Source organism: Coptis chinensis, chromosome 8 (assembly GCF_015680905.1).
Source record: "Coptis chinensis isolate HL-2020 chromosome 8, ASM1568090v1, whole genome shotgun sequence".
Lineage (NCBI taxonomy): Eukaryota > Viridiplantae > Streptophyta > Magnoliopsida > Ranunculales > Ranunculaceae > Coptis > Coptis chinensis.
The window spans coordinates 26,922,523-26,940,725 of record NC_141463.1 but is presented as its reverse complement, the minus strand read 5'-3'; the positions used below and the strand labels follow the sequence as shown (position 1 = coordinate 26,940,725).

The 18,203-nt window shown below is 35.2% G+C and overlaps 1 pseudogene across 1 annotated transcript; it reads left to right on the top strand.

Annotated features, from left to right (window-relative positions):
* Positions 1-13,358: 13,358 nt before the first annotated feature.
* On the top strand, positions 13,359-17,973 carry LOC147480833 (uncharacterized; annotated as a pseudogene). Its single transcript, XR_015205449.1, has 9 exons — positions 13,359-13,382; positions 14,781-14,847; positions 15,435-15,463; positions 15,544-15,752; positions 16,267-16,385; positions 16,600-16,689; positions 16,803-16,878; positions 17,301-17,455; positions 17,728-17,973. The product of XR_015205449.1 is annotated as an uncharacterized LOC147480833 (transcript).
* The last annotated feature ends 230 nt before the right edge of the window (positions 17,974-18,203 follow it).

Sequence of the window (18,203 nt, the reverse complement as noted above, 5' to 3'; positions counted from 1 at the left end):
GAACATACGACATAGAAGAGATCAAGATTGGTAATCGATAACTTCTCGTGATTCTCGAAGATTGGTGAAGCCGGATATGGGATGTTTATAGAGCTGAGCTTGATCCCACACCATTTGCCATTAAGGTCCAAGATCGGCCGCAGCACACAAGGATGAAACAATTCCAACAAGAGGTAACATATTTAGTGCTAGCGGTGGTGGTAGCATCAGTAAATAACTATGCATTTATGTCTTTACCACGAAATTTTGTATTCATGATTAAAAAACATGACTACGCAGGTGGAAGTGTTAAGCTGCATTAGACATCCAAACATGGTTCTTTTGCTCGGCGCCTCTCTTGAGTCTTGATGCTTAGTCTACGAAAGTACATGGACAATGGTAGCTTAGAAGAAAGGCTCTTTAGGAAGGAGGGACACCTACGATTCCATGGTGGACTCGATTCAAGATAGCAGCCGAGAATGCAACTGGACTTCTATTCATTAACCAAACAAAACCAGAGCCCCTCGTGCACCGGGACCTTAAACCAGGCAATATTCTCCTAGATCACAACCATGTGACCAAGATCATTGACGTTGGGCTGGCACGTTTGTTCCCACCCTCAGTGGCCAACACGGTTACTCAATATCACATGACATCAGCAGCGGGGACATTTTTTTACATAGACCCAGGAGTACCAAAAACGGGCATACTAGGAACCAAGTCTGATATATATACTTTCTAGACAAGGCTATATTGTTGTCGTCATTGTTGATCTATGATACTGGAACTTCGTTCTGACATACATAACAATCTAGCCTTTGTTCCTTCACTTGAATTCATACAGATATAACTATAATAAAATCATTTACACAGGGTGGTAATTTAGAGCTGACACTCATTTTCTTCATAGAACTGCAAGCTTCCATCCCAAATTTTTCTTTCTATTGCAGTCTCCTTTTGAATGTCTTGACGTTATTTTTTTTCAAGTTCCTTTTTATAAAAAAAACGATCGTTGCTAACATTGCTTTTAAAGCTCAACAGAGGTTTGCCTGACAAAAAAATATATCATAAATCTTTTTGAAAAAAACATTACTGCTATTTAACATTGTTAATTTTGAATTACACGTTTTGAAATCATATTCAAGAATTTTATAAGGAATTACTACACGTCTTACAAATATTTTCCCGCATTAATTTTTTTTCTTCCGTTTTTTTCATGCAATAAAAAAATGGCTCAACCGCCAAGTTTCTCATTTATAAACAGTTACACAACCACTTCCCTTAAAGCCAAGAATCTAGGTCTCAGTTGAATCTATTTTAAAAAAGCGATACATCCTACACACCGCTTAGAATACAGATTCGCCATTTCTTCATACCTCGACATTCCTAACTACCCTGTAACAAGTATGATAGTTACTATAAATACTCAAAAAACTACATTTTCAAATCCCTCTCTTCTTCTACTTCTGTTCCATTCTCTTATACGTCATCGCCAAGAACAACAAGTACCCAAATCACTCCAAAAAGGTTGGTTTCTAAATCTCCTAACTTTTAAGTTACAACTTTTAAATTTGGCATGTTGTCGCTTTATTTTTCCTTGCAACTAATTCATTGCACTTTAGGTACATCGCTACAAATGGGTACGAGGAATATGTTCCATTGTATAAATTAACCGACAAAACTCATCGGGTGTAAAATTAAAGTTCGTGGTCTCGAGAAGATGGACATTAGGCAGTAAAAAGACTCCCAAGAGAAGAAGAAAAGATTTGATGTTGTCCCCGATTGATGAACAGTAATTCAGATAAGTCATTTATGTTCCGTTACATTGAATTCTCCCCATTATGACATTGCCTAATTGCTTTTAATTATTTTCAGGAAATCAAATTCAAGCAATTGTTCCTAAGAACCATTCAACACATTCTTAAATGTTCTTCAATGGCGAGGACATGTATATCACATTGAAAACTTCAGGTGTTCAAACTAGAACAGATTCATTCCTACCCGCTCAACACCTAATATCTTATACTTATCGATGGGATACTATTGTTAGGGGATCTTCTGAAGCACACCCTGAAATTCCAAAATATAATTTTGACTTCGTTGAGTTTAACAAAATTAGGCTGCTCCCAAAAGAAAATCAAAATCTGCAAGGTAAGCTGCCGTGATATAAAAGCAGTCTTTCAATTCTAAAAACATCGTTAGAAATGACTATTTCATCAAATTGTTTTTTTCAGATGTGTATGGTACGCTTGAAGGTGTTTCACAATTGATGTTTAGAAAAGGCCTCATGTTGAAAGAGATCTTCTTGAAGAATAGCAGGTTTGCTTTTCCATATGCTCATTTAGAATTTAAAAAATGCATAACCAACTCTATACATTAACACAATAATATATTATCTATGCAGTGGAACTGAACTGAAAATAAATCTCCTCGGGAAAATGCAATACAATTGATGGATAATGTTATTACGTATGCAACGAAAGGCATCGGGTCTTGGTTGTCACTTCGCTAACTGTTGGAAGCTATTATGGTGATTATATTAGATTTTTAATCTATATAGCACTTTTTTTTTACATAACCTTTTTACTCTTAAATTTTTTCTTTTTCAGATCAATACTTCCTTAATTCAACAAAAGCAACCCAGTTCTATGTCAACTTGGAAATTCCGTATGTTAGAATTACGTAATGTGATCTAATAAAACGAAAACTTATTTAAAATAAAATATACACTTTTATTAACTAGCCATTGATCAAGTATAACTATATTTTATATTTTTACAGCTCCACTTTCAAAGAAAGAAATATTTCACAAGCTTCACCATCAGTTGAACGTAATATGAAGGACAGATCTTTAAGAAACAGAAAACGCCAAGAAAATTCTTCAAATGTTAAATGCAGATTCTGTTGTAAGTTTACTCTACATTTGCCTATCGACCATATTTAATTTTACTTTGCTCAAAAATACTTATATTCCATACAGGACAAGTCTTCACATGCAAAGCAATTATTAATGATATTGTTCATGATTATGCACCGCTCTATAAGTCTTGCACCAAAATCGGGTGCCGGAAAAAGTTATAGCCAAAGGTGATCACTATTGGTGCAATAATTGCAACAATGCTATTCCATCTCCAGATGCTAGGTGTGTATTCATATTCTTTTTTTTTTAAAGATATTCATTTAATACTTCTCTCGACTTTATGATTTTGATCTAATAAAAATGTATGCTAGGTATCAACTGAAAGCTCGCATTCAAGATGACACAGAAAGTACCCTAATAACTATATTTGGCGATGAAGCAGAAGAGCTACTAAAACATCCAGCTTCTGATTTGGCTAGGCTTATCGAATCGGTAAAACCATTACAACGCATTCTTCTGAAAATTTTCGCATTCGGTCTATATGATTTACAAAATACAACATTGTAACTGAATAATTGTCATTTATTGGAGTAGGCCGATGGTATCCAAACTGTTAAGGCCATAATGGATGAAATTATTGGAACTTCGATAGTGTTTGAGATAAAAATCAACCAATACAACATCCAGAGTCAAGGCAAGTATGGCTTTACAGCTAATAAGGTTTTTCAGATGGATTACAATCTTGATTCACACCAAATACAAGAAGAAATTGAACAGGTAAATAGATATACAAACTTATTCTTTATGATTGTGTTTTATCTATTAGATACATACTTCATTGTTTCAACCTTTGGACGCGTTCAATTTTATTACATTAGCTACCAATAATATGCCTATTTATCATTGGCTTATATTTATTGGCTTACCTCTTAATATACACTCAGGTGACAGAGTCATCACAGATTTTAAATGATTCCTTCCAAGCCCAACTACCTGACAACATGCAGCTGAACAACTCAACTCTTATGAAGGAAAAGGTATTCATTTACTTTTACCCTACTGCAAATTACTTAGTATCTATACAAAAAAAAATTGCATATTCCTTTATTCCTCCCTTTATTCTTAATATTCTCTTTTGTCTAGCAGCAGATTCTTTTGGCAAGTTCCAATGACATTCCTCAGCCCTCAAATAAGAAAAAAAGACCTAATAAAACTTTCAAAAGAAAAGCTTATATGGTATGTGTTTAAATTTTATATGTTTCCCTTTTTAATAAATAGTTAGACATTCACTTATCCTCCTCAGATGCTTATTTGTCAAAGGAATTTTCGACCGAAGATTCGAATGAAACATCCCAGACTTCACTCATTAGACCTCTATCTAAAAGAGTTCGTAAGATAAAAGAAAGCAAGGTATTTAAACATTACTTATTTTCAAACAAATTGACCTTTACCACAATTCTACATGACTCTTTTCCCGACTCATTTCAATCACATATACTTTTTTCTTTGTTTGTAGGATTGAAGCTCAAATGTGTCAAAGTAGATAATGCGATGGAGATATTTTATATTTATTTGTTGTTATTATTAGTTGTTTTCTCAAAAAAAAAACCTTAATGTGCTATCTTCTGTAACTTTATTGCTTTTAGACATGAAGTCCATCTCTATCATAATGACGTAACTAACTATAATATTCTCGCATAACTTTATTGCATTTATTGTGCTATTTCTTAGATTCCCTCTATATAATTTCCGCTTTACAAGACATTCGTGATATATAATCACTTTGGTATTACAAAAAGGAAAAGGGAGACTTACTCAGTAAAGGTTTATAGATTTAAGGGATCAAGATCTAAGGTACTTAAGGGTCATATGCTCCAATTTCTCGATAGTCTAGCAGGATATAACCGCTTCCACTACAAGAAAAGGTTGTCAAAGCTATTAAGGTGGCATTCTTCCTGAAAAAAACTGCAACCATTACGGAGTTCATAGCAAATGTTACTTGCATTTCATGCTACTCTATCCGAGCATATTAGAAACGGATGTTGTTGGCGGTATGAATTCGATGTTGTGTTGAATAAAAGGCAAACATTTGGATACCGTGGAGGTTTGTTTCCTGTCTCCAAATTCACCGCTACTATTTTTGTATTTATCTTTTATGTCTTTTTGCGATTATGCGTTTCATAGTTTCATTTGATTAAGCAATTATTAAAAGGAAAAATAAAACAAAGATTGCATTTGTCATGCATAAACCGGCCGTGGTTCGCGCTTCTCATACTCTAATGTTGTTTGTTTGTAACAGGCCCCTCGAAAGTGCCAACGTTAAACAATTGTTTTACATTAGTAGTTCTGGGATCTACAAGCAAACGAATGAGGCACCTCATGTTGAAGGGGTATGCTTTATGCTTCTCGCTCTGTTTTGTCAATTCCCATGTGTTTCATAATTGATATTTTCAGAATGTAACAACCCAAAAACAAACTTAATATGTTGGTCCTACGATAGCCGATAACTGTTGTCTCATGTTAGAACCAAGTGACATACTTGGGTAGTCGACATCATATTGATTCACAACTTCTTCGATATGTTTCCTTATTCAGATTTAATAATCGAAAATTGTCCAAGACCTAAAATCGTCATCAAGGAAACAAGAAGTAATACTCCTTCACTACCCAAGCACTCGAAGGGTTTCACGGGAAGCATCTGTTAAGAGTAAGCTTCGGCTTTTTAAACTCCTAGGGTTTTCTATTCTTAATTGACCTTCTTCTTTTCTTTTCTTCGAATATAGGTCGGCTCCTTTCGTTAACACCCTCAGTAGAAGTCCCGTGCTAATAAGCAAAATATTTTACAACACCCCACTAATAAACGGATAGAGTAGTTGGAGGGAATACAAGTGTTACATTCATGCCTTCATATTGTGTTGAGTGTTGGGTGTTATTGCTTTATTTGTACTTGGTGCTTTTGCCTTCACTTTCTTCAGTATGTGTTATTCCTGCTTTGCTAACTGTCTGGTTGGTTGTTGGTTTTCGCTGCTGCTGTTGCGTGGTAGGTGCTGTTTTCTGCTACTATTGTTGTTACTACTGACTCCAAGTGCTTCCATTTCTTCCTTACGATTGCCGGTACTAGGAATGTGGTGAGTGTTACGTTCAGATCTGTGTGTAGACCGGTCCGCTATCTCAGTAGTATTGTAGGTGGCAGTTGGTTCAAGAGTGTTGTCGACTTTATTTTGTCTTGCTTTAGTGGTTTAAGATTGGAACATGTTAACAGTTATAGGACGTAAATGAAGGAGATGGCTTCGAGCATGTCGTTATTAATATTGTTCTCAACTTATTATTGTTTTATTACTTATGGTTATTAGATATTTTGTTGCTGGAATTTAATTTGTAAAGCAACAATGATGTTACTAATGGCTACTAGATTTTCTCTGCCATGTCATAGTGAAGCCATAGGATTTACATAAATAGTTGTTGTATAAGGTAAGGTAAGGTCAGTGATCCCTGATGTCAAAAAAATCAGTTATGTATAAGGTAAGGTAAGTGTCCTACCTAAATAAGTTGCAATACCATAGAACGTACTACCCAGTTGACCATCAACTCAAGGTGAATTGACCCATAAATAATGCCATCTTAAACATTCTAAACGAGAAATTGTTTTGAGACGATAAATGTTTCACTCATATAGGCAATTACAAAATGCAACACAAACCAGTTAAATATGCCAACATATTCCTATGGGAATAACATAAAATACTCAGTAAAAACATTTACAACAAACTTTCATACAGAACTAAAATAAAAACACATTTTGCAGTAACTTACACTCTATCACTAAGCTATACAGCCTGTTGTTTGCCTTTCTAATTATTGTTTATAATGATTTTTACTAAAGTTTCCATTCCATGCTTCACAATTCAATCGAAACTCCGCCGACACATAACCTAATCACCCAATTGCAAAGTCTTCATACTAAAGTTCATCATCCATAGCAATCCATGATTCCGCCATTGTTGGGCAATATTTCAATAATTAGTTATTTACCATGCGCAACCCATAACAATATATAAAAATGGGACAACCCAATCCATCATGAAGCAAAAATATTGCTGGATGGCATTTGCAGCTTGGTGCCAAGGAAAAAGATTCATAAATTGGGACCATATAACCAACATTTCATTTCATTATGTTAATCAAGTGGAATCAAACCCGCAAAATTTTGAATGTGTAGCTTGGTGCTGCTAATAACATTTTTAGAATAGGGACCAATAAACAATGTAACAATTGATCGATTAATGTGCTTACTAATGTAATGATGACACAGGATGTAATTCAAAGAATGCACCTAGCATCCATAATTTCTTTCTTTTGACACCTCCATACAAATGTATTGATAAAATTCAACCCTCCATCATTTGAATAATTAAATCTCCATACACATGAAATGGATCCACATTATATTCAAAACTTTTAAATTGTAATTTTGCCACATAGCCATCTAACCTAAAACTATTATTTACACATTCAATTCAGTCCACATATTATATCCAACTTAAATGTGAACGCTCCTAAATAAGACAAACAAAAATGGCTTTTTTTAGCTATCAACCCTCCAAGCTACCTACTTATTTAAACCGATCAAAATAATTAACTACAAAAAAAAAAAAAAAAAAAAAAATGATTAAGCTAGATCATTCCGAATACAATCAAAAGAAAAAGGTTACTTTTCTTGCATTTTTTGTTAGATATTTTATTCTTCAGTTTAGAATATAAATTATATTGCACAACATGATGTAGTATTCTTATATCTTACAGGTAGTACACACATATAAATCCAACAATGTTGCTCTATCAATTATAAATACTCCACAAAAGAATTACACAACTAGCAGCACAAAGGTAAACTTCATCAACATAATACGTATTTTTTAGGTAAATTTGTTTCTGCCATATACAATACTAATTACATACTAACTAAATTACAGGCGGTTAAATACCTCTTCAAATATATTTATTCGCAGCATCGCAAAGCAGCAAAAATGGAATCAAACAAAGAATAAAACTAGCGTACTCATTCGTTTTTTTTTTCTTATTGAAGTACTTTGAATATAAACAATTTTACATAATCCATTCAGACAAATGTAATATGTAACATTTTACATTATGCATTATTCTTTCCTTTGATTTTTCTACCCCAATTTTCATTCCTAGCACGTGCAACGCACGTGCCCGTTTACTAGTCATTATTTAAATCGAATTTATAATGTATTATAGTCTCGCCATTCTCTGTATGCATTTTTCATTCCACTTGTACTAATCATGTGTTATATGCTTACAGTTACATATTTCTTTGACTCAAATTCACAACCCTTTTTATGTATAACAAAGAGGAAGATAGTTTCAGGAAAACAAACAATCATGCAGAGTAAATGTGTGGTAAAATTCGTTTAAGCAGTTAGCTATTTTGGTCAATGTCCCTAAAACACCCCTCTCAAACTAATCTAAATTGTTGCAAAACTAAGGGTACAATTGTGATTGAACTTCCCTCTCTTATTCACCTATTACGTACATCACAAGTTCACAACTCCAACATCACACACTCTTTTCTGTCATCTTTCCCCTCTATATATAAATCAATTACTATCTTCATTTCTTTTCGTTCCAACTCTCTAACAACCTATAAGCAAGCAAGTATGTATTCATTTTTATACTGATGGGGGTCAAGGTTTTTTTTTTTTTTTTGTATATATATGAAAGTTTTGAGTATTCGCTTTTATTTGTTTTCTCTTAGTATGGCAAGCAAAGTTGGTTGGAGGGTTATGATGAATACACCGAGGACATGGTGGGAGGCAGCAAGCTTTGCTTGGTCATCAAGATGTGGAAGATTGGCGGTGTTAGGAATACTCAACTGCTCATTTGTCACTTCAAGTTGTGGTTCTCCCAAACTTTCTTACCAAAATCCTACATGTATCCTAGTTATCCTCGTGTCATGCAAAATACAGAACAAGGACTGTTTGTATAATAACTGGTGTAAGAATCCTCCGTCGTTGAATACAAAAACTTGTTATACCGTCGCCGTGATATATGTTTCATAGTAATGGATGTTCTGCATGCATTGTGCATTATTTGATAATTATTCACATGATAATCGATATCTAGGAAAATATGTAGCCACAGTTATAAGTGTAGGAATCACCACAAATATCCGATATGTGTGTATTTACCTATTTCTCTATGTTGATTTCTATGAGCCTATTGTTAGAATAGTTGTATGAACACAAAGAACTAAAGTAGAAACGTATGAACAAGAGCAATGAAGAAACAAGGACAAACCGATGGAATCGGAATAACCAAGGCGCTGGATTAGTCATCCTTAAGGAAAGATTTCGCCCTTCCAATGGTGCGTAAAGGCAACAATGGCGTCTTCCTCCACAGATTCAATGGTTAACAGCGACCGACTTTGCACTAGAACAAAGCTACCCTCTAGAACGACAATATAACTCTCTCTCGGGCGGCCGACAGAAGAAGAGAAGAAGAAAATGACTGGTTTGAGTTTTCGTTTCTCGAGTTGAGTTCTTATCAAGTCTTTTTTCTCTATGGACTCACAGTCCTATTTATAGAGGTTAGGAGGAAGAGAGACCAACTCCTAATAGAACACTGAAACTTGCTGCTCAAGAAAAAGGCAAAACAAGTTTAGGCTATTGGTCAAACCACTACCCACAACAGTAAGCCCAAGCCCAGGCCTGAACCCTACCCGATGTGGTGGATAACCAATGTGGGACTATCTACTATGCACTAAAGTGGCGAGAACACTATTTGTTCATCTCCTCCACTTTGCACACACACACTAGTATTTAGAAATACACAAGAGATTCCAACAATCCCCCACTATTTCAAAATACTAATAGTCCCCCACTATTTTGGAATAGGATATTACAAAAGAAATGGGTTAACGAAATGCCAGAGAGAATCGAAAAAATAATGCATAAGATACTGGTGCTTTACGGGCTTGAACCAGTCATAGGGTAACATGTCTTATAATACGCGGAAAGTGGTGGATTAAAAAATCTTTGAACCAACATTCCTTGTAGTAAAATAGAGGACATGCACCCACATTGCTTTTTTTCATTATATGCCCGTTTCAAGGGTTTTTGGCCCCTTGGCCTTTTTGTGTTATGTGAATGCTCTATAAGTACTTGCCTGAATACTCATAAGAACCGACCCAGGTTCTACATTCACGTAGGTGGATATCCATCAAGTGTACATAGCAGCTTAAAATACACTATCTCATAAAAATAATGGACTATGGATTCCATTAAGAGTAAAAAAAACTCATCCTTTTCTCATTGCTATTCAAGTTATACAAAGTATACAATAATGCTATCTAGTCATAGGGGACGGGCGTCAAAGAAAGACAATAGCATACCGAAGCGGCGAGGTGACTTGTTTTTCCCTTTGAACCTATTTCATGGGATCTCCAATCACATAGGTGGGGTTGCCGTCAGTGTCGCCCTCTATCTAAGGCAAAAGTCCCATCCCCTCGACGATAACCACTTGCCTCCAAAGAAGTGGTGCGGTTAGACATGTGGCCAAACTAAGTCCAACCTAACATAATCTCTAGCAGGTTTGCTTGATTAAGTTATATCTCAACTTACATGTATTCTTTTCCCATTGACATAAGTTAACATGTCTTAGCTATTGCAATGAGGCAGGTTACAAAGCATATACACATCGGAGGTTTTTAGAGCCAATGGGAAGATTTGCCAAGAGGTTGCTAACCCACTCAAAGATCATCATCATGCCTTTTCTAAAGGCGATTAGCTTGGATGATATCCAAGACACTCAATTTCCACCAAAGGTAAACACATAAACATTACTGGATCCAGTTTATAACATATTACCCTTCTAACAATGATGGAAATCTACTAAATATCAGTCCATAATCAATGGCTCTGCTATAGTACTTGGATAATCTGACAATATACATCAAAGTTCCTTATACGGACACAATGGGTTATCATCTCAGTATGCCATTAATGTAGGCAATGTCATGTCTCACATACATTATCCATCAAGTACAATTAGCTACCAATGACATTGACATATTTAGTATGAGAAAACACAATGAGATTATTTTTCATAAGATGGATATTTGCCACAAAAGGTGTTAACACATGCTTACTATCATAATATCCATACTTTTCAATGAAAAATATTTCTACTAAGTGCTATAACAATATAATGAGACCAACATGAGTTTTAATTTCTATATTCACGGTCATTCAATTACTCAGAGTGCCCGAAATTCCCTATACCATCCGGCCGGTCCGGTTTAAGGTATTTGTGGCCTTCAACCATATTCAAATGTCAACATCTTGACAACCTGAATATAGCGATTCTGAAATGAGTTTAACAACATAATAAACTATCATTTTCAATGACGGTTTATGATGTGTTTCAAATAGGAATTTCTCTCGTCTCATACACATTCTCAATGCTAGCACTCATGATATTAAATCATCTAAACAAAGAGATTAACACACATATGTCTTGCTTTGCTCTAAAGAAAGTACACATTTTTATCAACAACGGTGCTTTGACATCCATATGACACTAATATGTTGTTGAATTGCTCATGCCATTTATAGGCTTTGAATCAACTCATATAAAGATTTAACTAAATTGTATACCTTCACTCATCACCGGTACTACTTGGTATTGTAGTTCCAAGACAACTACTAAACTAGAGTCTTTAGAATTATGTAGAAGAAATTCTAGTTATGAGCAAGGTTTCAAAATAGTATAAATCTTGTCTCTGATTGAAACCCCTTGGCTATTATTATTAGCATTGTATTTTGCAATACAACTATCACGTTTTAGTTTTCTCTTGAAGATCCAATTCAACTTATAGATCCCCCAATAAATCAAGAGTCCAGTTTAGAGGAGTTGTATCCTTCAAAAAGGACACTTCTCATAGACAGACAACTTCCTTATAGGTTAATGAATCTTCCTCAAGAAACATATAAACATCATCACTGTGAATTGTGGATATACTCACTGATAGTCTTCCAAATTTCTTGCTCAGAAATTATAGGATCCTCTTATGTAGTTCATTATGAACATTCAACCACTCTATGCCAATTTCTCAGAAAGCACAACCTCAAATAAAATTAGCATATAAGACATTCAATAATAGTGTGGTATCTACAAAATTGTTATCACTCATGACAACTAAAAACAAACATCACTATTATGAGTTTCACCAATGAACATCTACTAGATAATTCTAGGTCACAAAAAGACTTCTTTTAGATTCATTCACAATAGCCTTGGCAAGACACCCCCCACATTTTGAAGCATTTTTGGATAGGCCCAAGACCTTTCCATACTTTGTAGTTCAATGTCTTTCTAATTATTTTGTGAGATGAACTATGGTAAAACAGTGTTATGCATATGGGTCACCACCCCCCACAGTTCAATAGTTACTCAACCTAATCAAACTTACATGCAAAACACATTATACCGCTACAAACACTAAAAGAAACAACAACAATAAAATGCACTCTTATGACAAGAATATACTTTACTCAAGTCTATGATTCTGGATCATATTAAACATAGTCATATTATGTTCATGTTATCTATATGAAAGGAAATCCACAAAAGATTCTAATGAATCTTGAAGAATAGAAGAATTAGATGAAAAAGGTTTTACCCGAGATAATATCATTATCATCCTTCTTTTCATCATTCAACATTCCAACTGTCATAGGGAGACAATCCACGCACTTGTACATCACCTTGGCTATTTATTCATAGTCATGGGAGGATAATGCCTAATAAGACAATCTACAAGTGTTACATCTCCTTGTCTAAAATAGTCACTGGAGGATATTGTCTAAGAAGACAATCCATTACCTTACATCTCCTTGACTAAATTAGGTTTAAGAGGATATTGATTGTTTCCCATATTGTTTCCTCTCGTAGACAACGATGCTCATTACTTAATAATATATGACATGGTTAAGCTTCATGCCAATGTTAAATAATGTATTCATGCCAAACATGGTAAATATCATATCATAGGTTCAGGAAAAGTAAACTTTAACTGTACCCCTCACAACAAAAATTATAATGATATTTAAGCAAATCTAGCCACCGAATATGCAAAACAACGGAGGACTTCACCTCCTCTTTTAACATGAGCTCAAGCAAGATAGGGATACCCTATCAACAAGACCTCAAAATACTACCACAACATCTAATGGCTCAACCCATTAATGTCTTCAACTAGAAAAATTTACCAATAAACTATCATCAAGTTCAAAGTAAATCCACGATGATTAATTTCCAAAACTAGCATGCTATACAACTTTAACATATGCTATATTGGATATAAGCTACAAGTTACTTCATCTAACATGTATTTTCACAATTATACAATTATAATCATCGTTTAACAACACATACACTCAATAGAGATAAGCAATTATGCATTGAATACATTATAATTACTATCCATAATTTGAGTATGAATGATATTAAATATCTTAAGGTCTCTCTTAGACCATCTACATACATCTACATATGTACAAAGAAAATAATATCAAACTACTTCTAGTCAAACCAATTAATATCTTAGTGATAAACACGTATAATTTGTTGACTAGGTTATTAAAGAAGTTTAAGCTTAAGGATTTTCCTCCTAAGAAAAACTAGCATGCAACACAAGGCAAGAATATCACCATATAATCAAACCAAAAGAATTGCAATGAGTGAAAGAATACGATACCTAACCGATTGAAAAATCGGATTACCATATTTTCCTCCTTCTAGAAAAAACAGTTCAAACGAACTGTAATTCTGAACCAGCTCAGGACGAATTCGGTATCAAGCCTTATACCACTGGAAAGCTCTTTGAATCAGCTATCCAACACAAGAAGCGGATTGCAAAACCGAGCTCTGAGCTGAAAGTTATAGCAATTTCCGTAACGAGTGATGCAGCTGTCAAAAAGACGAACTTTGACGTTTTTCTTGATAGAAATCTCATATTTGACTCCCACAAACGTAGGAGAAAAGTCTACAACCATATAGGGTTTGATAAACCACAAAAGATCAATAAATATTCAATCTTTAATTGGTTTCCCTATCAAAAACGAAATTATTAGAAAATTTCTAAAGTCATAACCCAATAACACAAACAATAACTCAAAGTAAAAGACTTATCTTTTGATTGTCGTATTAAAGCACTCTCCTTTGTTCTACTACAAAACTCTTTCCTTAAGATTGTTAGAATAGTTGTATGAACACACAGCAACTAAAGTAGAAACGAAAGGAACAATGCAATGAAGAAACAAGGACGGCGAATCGGGAATAACCAAAGCGGATTAAGTCAGTCCTTAAGGAAAGATTTAAGCCCTTTCAATGGTGCGTAAAGGCAACAATGGCGTCTTCCTCCACAGGATTCAATGGTTAACAATGCCCTGACTTTGCACTAGAAACAGGCTACCCTCTAGAAACAAACAATATAACTCTCTCCTCGGCGGTGAAGAAGAGAAGAAGAAAAAAAGGACCTGGTTTGAGTTTTACGTTTCTCCTCGAGTTGAGTTTCGATCAAGTCTTTTTTCTCTATGGACTCACAAATCCTATTTATAGAGGTTAGGAGGAAGAGAGACCAACTCCTAATAGAACATTTGAAACTTGTTTGCTCAAGAAAAAGGCAAAACAAGTTTAGGCTATTGGTCAAACCAGTACCCACAACAGTAAGCCCAAGCCCAGGCCTGAACCCTACCCGATGTGGTGGATAACCAATGTGGGACTATCTACTATGCACTAAAGTGGCGAGAACACCATTTGTTCATCTCCTCCACTTTGCACACACACACTAGTATTTAGAAATACACAAGAGATTCCAACACCTATGTGGACTGAAATAGAGTAAATTCTATTGTAGGCCACAACTGGTTTGGGTAAGGCAGCTGTGTTTGCTCTCTGCCGTGAAGGTTTCTATGTTGTTCTAGGTACTCTTTTGCTCCCCTTCCTTTCCTTCTCTTGTACTTGCACTAGTGCTGCCCTCATGCTTAAATGGAGTAGGCTACTAGGCTGTATCTTTGCTACAAGTCATAAAACATTTGTGCTTGATTTCTGCTCTTGGCATATATATAAACTATTTTCTTGATCGCTAGAACTCAGTTGATCTAATTTTCTTGCTGATCCTCATTTCATATGCTAGGACATGCTGTAAAGTATAAACACTCTGTATTCAATTCCTCAACTTTTAAGAGATGATTTTTCTTCATTTTTCACTTAATCTTGATTTAAAGTGTCATAGAAACTGTCATAAAGGATATGTTTCTTTACTTTCCAAGTTTGGGAAACTTTACAGTGCAGGCGTTACTTAAAACAGGGCTGCTTCAAGGACTTGGTGGATGGTTCCATCATGATTTTGTTCCTTCGATCTTGGATTCTTGAGAAATCTTGAATTATATGATATCAGGACCATGAATGTTTTATCTGATGTGCTTCAGTGACCAAAATATGCTAGAAGTACAGATTTTTTTTTCCTTTTGAGTAAGGGCAACTGAAAGTTTGTCTCGTCTATGCACAGTTGGACGATCTGAAGATCTTCTATCTCAGGTGCAAGTTACTTTTAAATTTACTGCCAAACCTATCCTTCATTTTATTCGTCTCTTGATTTCTCTCTAATTGTGAAATAGACAATGGTAGAGCTGAAGCAAAAGGATCTAGATGCCCATGTGAAAGCATTTCAGGTTGATTTGTTATCTTTTGAGTCCATGCTGAAGTTCAAAAGTTCCCTTCAACAGTGGCTTTTGGATTCAGATATGCATCCCTCAATCCAACTCTTGATAAACAACGCTGGAATGCTTGCAACATCACAGAGATTCACTTCAGAAGGCTACGACGAGTAAGTACGTTTGTGCGTTCTAAGAACTTGTTAAGTACTTTGACTTAAATACCAGAACTCAGGTTCAATCTATACTTTCTCCTGTATATCTTTCACATGCATTATGTAAATCACTCTAAGATTCAGGCCGTGAATCGATTTCCACAACAGAAACAAATGAGGTCGAAATCAGAATATAAGTTCTCTGTTTACTTTGCTAGTTTGTAAACATTTTCATTTGGAAATTAAATTAGAGAGGAGGTTATTCATGGTCTCATAGTTGTTGCCACCATCAAAACCCTACCTAAAAGGATACAAACTGAGGATAAAATTCTGTTGTTTCATAAAGGAAAGCTATCAACTGGATTTGATCCCTTTTTGGTATGGTGTATGGAGTTGGAACCACCTACCTGTCCATGCATTACTCCTTATTCCAGTTCAATTTCTTCCTTGGACACTTTTGCAAGTTTGCCAGATAAACAAGCATAGCCGTAGAACTGTTAATCCATGCTGACGTGCGGCACTTGTATTTCAGGACAATGGGGACAAATTACATTGGTCCATTTGTTCTGACCAGTCTTCTCTTACCACTACTCAAAGAAAGTTTTGTTCCTGCGCGGGTGGTTAATGTTACGTCCGTCACCCATCGACATGGTATGTATCTGAAACCTCTAGATGTATGAACCATATTGCTACAGCTAGAACTTCATACGTGGAGCAAAGTTTGCTAGGTTTTTGCAAAACTTGTCAGGTTTGCAAAGAATCAGCACAAGATATGTCATTTTGTTTTGACACTATGGTTACCTTTTCCTTTGATACCATGTATTGAAAATTAATTGGTAAAAATAAATGTTGATGTCTACTGCAGTGTTTAGCATATAAGTCAACAAGGAAACTCTGATTGCTTCATCTCTGCCTACAGCATATCCATGTGGTCATGTTTATGAATCCAGCAAATGTAAGCTGTCTGTGAACACAAATTGAGTTGAAACGCGAAAATGTCTATTGATGGGAGCATGCTAATTGATATTAAATGAAACTAACCAGCACATTTAATCATTTGCTCAACAGTATTCTTAGTGCTATTCTCTTACGAACTCCATCGGCAACTTCGATCGGTTGAAAGCTCTACTCAGCTTTCTGTTGTGTATGTACTTAAAAACCCCGTGTTTATATTCCTACTATTTAGTTAACTTACTATACCAGGTGTTATGACTTGGCGAGCTGCCTAACAAATGGGGCAACTTAAAGAAATGTAATGACAAATAATTGTATGATAGTTTGTGCAATACTAGCCTAGTGGCCTCTTGGATAAGACGACAAGTCGACAACCTGAATATCTGCTCTGGCCATCTATTACGCTTAACTTTTTTGTTTTTTCCGACTGCAATCTCTTAAAATTGGTGCACAGTTTGTATGCAGAAATTAGGAAAAATGGATTATAGACAACATTTATCTCTGTTCTACATGAAACTAATAGTCTCATTGTTAATGTCTAAAACTCAGGTGATCCACTGGTTTCTGTTTGTTTACTATGTTAACTCATCTTTATTTGACTGCTCTGTTCAGGGTAGCTGATCCCGGGGCAGCTGAAACTAAGATCATCGCGAGAGTTTTCCTGGCATGTTAAAAGTGTGGTTTTTACAGCTTTGAAATGTTATGGCTTTCTTCAGTCACCTGAAGATGGGGCCATTAGTATTATCGATGCAGCTCTTGCTCCTCCAGTAAGTTTGGCTTGCATTGTGCACTTGTTAAGTATAGTACTTGTTATCGTTGTGGTAGTTTTTTTACTTTTGCCTTTATAGTTACCTTATGATTTAATAAATCGCAGTCCTTACAGCAAGCTGAATTTCCAAGTCTTTCTGCATTGAGCTTGTAATTATATCACATTACTGCAAAGCACTTTAAGACTCATGTCCTATACATATCCTGCTATTTGTAGCTACCAGTTTTAAGTTCTGGCCAAGAAAGACTAATATGGTTTTCATTATTTCAGGAAATCTCAGGAAAGTACTTCTTTGGCGGACGAGGAAGGACAATTAGTTCTTCTCCACTTTCTTATGACACTAAACTTGCTGAAACATTGTGGAATAGATCCTGCAAGTTGTTCCTCCCAACTTTATCCTCGTCTAATAAATTGTAATACCAGGTCTGTGTTACTTGAAGGAAACTCTTGTGTGTATTTAATAACAATGAAGAATCACTAGAAAGTGTAGGCAATGAACGAAAGGAACTTTTACTAGTCACCACGTGTTACATTTTTATTGGTCTTTTATTTCGTTAATCCCAATGAAATACTCTACTCTCTGTTTTTTCTAAACCCTCGTCAAATTCATAACCTTCATGGCAGAATTTATGGATCTAGAAAAAAGATATTGATATAGAAAAAAGAAACCATTCCAATACTAAAAACGGACGGGTCTTATATAGATGTTAAAAACTCAAGTGCTTGATTACACAGAGTACTAGTGA